This window comes from Lethenteron reissneri, chromosome 11, assembly GCF_015708825.2.
Source record: "Lethenteron reissneri isolate LAM-NWPU_2019-01 chromosome 11, ASM1570882v1, whole genome shotgun sequence".
NCBI classification, from domain to species: Eukaryota; Metazoa; Chordata; class Hyperoartia; order Petromyzontiformes; family Petromyzontidae; genus Lethenteron; species Lethenteron reissneri.
In genome coordinates, this window is record NC_083789.1 from 6136357 (window position 1) to 6139896 (window position 3540).

Genomic DNA, 3540 nt, shown 5'->3' on the forward strand with positions numbered 1-3540 from the left:
GGTAACTCTAGAGACGCCCCTCCCTCTAGAGGGTAATGTGGCCCACACTTCCACGCTGGCAAGGTGGCTCGGGTATGGTGGGAGGCAGTGCCATCTAATCCCACTACAGGTGAGCTACTGCTCGGCTAATTGTCGAGCCTTACCCCATTAGAAATGTCCACAGCACACCAAAAGAATAACAGCCTTCGTAGAGACCACGTGCTTTTCAATCACCATTGTCTTTTACGGGACGTCCCATTCAATGCCGCCGTCACAGACCCCTACTGTCGCGTGTATAATTTGCGAGCGATCGTTTAAACCGAGATAGGCAGCTTGCCCTGCCTAAATGTCTCCATTTCACATCAACACCCACTCACGTTACCCACCCTCCTCGCTTCATCTCGCCATGAGAATTGAGTTTCATTGTTGACGATGCCATACGCCATGTCTATCATCACTCCTTTACAACCCGCACAACTGAGCTCTGAAACCCACATCAGCCTTCTCTCTCTGCCTAAAAACGCGACTTACATTCCTTGTAAAATTTACCGTTAATCGCTCAACATTAAAATCCGATCTTCATTAATTGCAAATTTCAACAGAGATACATCGCGTTTAAGCGACCCTTCTTTGTTCATGACGCGACGGCGAGCGCCTTCCCTAACTAAACACCGTCTTTCAGCGTGCCCACTAACCACCACCACCGCCGCCACCACCACGCTCTAGGTGTGAACGAGCGAGCTGAGCCCCGGGTAGGCTCCCGAGCGCAGCATGGCCTCCTGCACGCGCAAGCACGCCCCTGGATCGCCCACCCTGGCCGCCTCGCAGAAGAGGCGCGCGTGCTCTCTCAGCTGCTGGATGTCGCGCCGCGTGGCCGCGCTCTGCTGCAGCAGGGTCTTGAAGCGCAGCGTAGCCTCCATGAGCCCAGAGCTGTTCAGGATCTCCACCGTGTTACGGAAGCGCAAGTCGTGTTGCCGCCAGTTGGGCGCCGAGTGGCGGTGCCGCCGCTGGCTCTGCCCGTTCCGCGCCTTTGGCGAAGCGACAGCGCAGCCTGGCCACTCGTGATCGCCGGCGTCATCGTCGTCGTCAACATCATCGCTGCGGTCGTAGCTGTCGCCAGCTGCCGACGGTGACGGAGGAAGCCGGAGTGGCGAAGGCAGCAGCAGGGCGCCGACGCCCGCGGTCTGGGTTGGCGTCGGGGAGCCCACGGGCACGGTATGTATGGGAGAGGCCTGTGCCGTCGGCACATGGGCAATGGCGGTGGCGTTGGGCTGCTCCGACGAGGGCGCCACCCCCAGCGCGGGCGACAGCGTTTGCTCGCAGCTGCTGCGCGCCGCTCTCCTCGACGGCGCCACGCAGCCACCGAAGGCGAGCGGCGACGACGCGGCCGCGCGGACGTCATCCCCCTCGACCGCCGGACCAGAGGGGAGCTGGCCCCCGCCCGTCGGTGCCGCGTCCTCGATCCTCCTCTGCGGGTACGGCGCAATCTTGGGGTAGATTGTCGGTGGGCGGAGGGGACGGGCTACGCCGGCACGCTTGCCGCTGCAGCCACCTCCGATGATACCGGCAGCAGCGGGCTCGGCCGCGCGGCTTCCCACTGAAGGGGTGGCGGCGGCCAGCTGCGGCTGGATGAAGAGGAACTGGGGTGCGGGCGGTGCAGCCGCGATGCCCAGGGGCTGGGGCCAACAGGACTGCAGCGGCGCCGAAATCAACTGCGTCCCCATCAAACCCTGAACACATAGGCACACGCATGCCACAAGGTCAGCGCTTGCTGCGCCGAGGACAGAGGCATTCGCACTGCGTTTCCATGACCATGGGGAAAGCAGGCGTATATGACAGCTCTGTTGTCTCAGTCCCTCACACCCCATATTCCCTTCATCCCATTCCCTTCCTTCTGTGACCAGAGTGTGGGAATTGTATATTTTCTATAACAAGGTTTAACAGACAATTTGGGTTGCATCATAAAATCAAATATTTTTTTGAATTTATGGTTCGGGTAAAATTGACGAGTTCCCTTGGGAAATGGAGCCACGTGGCACATCAAAAGCGAACCACGTGGCCCATTTGGTACTCCTAAGGCTGTTAATAGGAATCTGCGGCCGAGTAGTCCAGCTTCTCCAGTGGTCAAGGGAATGTGGCATTTGACCTGCTCTGGTCCGCATGGTTAGAAAAGGTTGCAACCAACTGAAATTTAACCCACTTTAACCACCACCATTGTTCACTTTTGCCATGGAAAATATATTTTTTCAAATGTAATCAATAAGCGTAAAACTTTCTTGCTAGGAAGTAATTAATAACAGGATGGGGGACGTCGAGCAATTGCTTACTCCCCAAAAGACCGGGAAAGGGATGACCTCAGGGGATTTAATTAGCTGGACTGAGCAAGCGTTTCATTGGGGCCCTCTAGCCCAGACCAGGTTAGATTTATGCATGCACTTGGGCAAAGGGAGAGCCGAGACTCGCACACACCCCGAGGGTTGGAAACACAAGGCCATGACTTTAAGAAACACCCGGCAAAAGAACAGCCTCACAAACGTTATTGTGTGCAGTGTGAAAATATCATTACTAGGGAGACAAAAGGCAGTTGAGTGGAGTATCAGCCATAATAGCTGGCCACTAAATGGCATTTCAACCAGCGTTAGAAAGCGGGGAATTATTGTTTTGTTATCAGTCTCGTTAGACGCACCTGCCCATAGCCCACGATGTAGAAGGGCTGGATGAAGCCAGGGAAGGCCTGGGTGGCAGTTGCCGGCTGGAAGGGACCCTCCTGGGTGGTGGGTGGTGGAGCAGGTGGTGGGCCGGGGACGGTGCGACGGTGGGGTTGGTGGCGCTGTCCGGGATGACCCGGCGCAGCACACTCCTGCAATCGGAGCTCGTGTCTGTAAAGAGCAGCATATACCGCACACCGACCGATGGGAAATATTAAAAAGACTTTTATATATTTATGAGACACATCAACATAATAGACACCTGTGAAAAAAGCGTTATAGCTCAGCATATTCCTCCACTATAAAAAATGCACATACTACCAGGGAAACCCATACAAGTAACTCAACGGCCTACTTGCTGTACTCCTATCTGCAGGACACTTTGTAGCCCTGAGAGTTTTACGTTGTCAGGCGATAATCTGCGTGCGATCCACCAACACTTCCTTTGAAGTGCCCAATTAGAGGCGTCACCACATCCGGCACAGACAGTGATTTGTATCTTGGTGGCCACTTATTACCCTCACATCACCGTTCGTAGCACCGGTCTGGCAGAGATGGGCAGTATCTAAATAACATGTCATTTAAATAAGTAATTTAATCACATTTGCATTGTGTTACTGGTATCTACACAACTCAAATGAATTTGTATCGAACTTGCATGGGACGTGGTTAATTGATCATCTGTATCTTTATGGCATTACTCCACAATAATTTGTCATTTGAAAGCAGTCTGCCCATCTCTCCAACTGCCACTGGAAACTAACGACCCCCGCCACAACCGCCGTCGGTCGTTACCCGAGAACCCAGAATCTTTCTCCGCGTCAGCGGCAGCCCACCGCCGACGCTGCTGCTT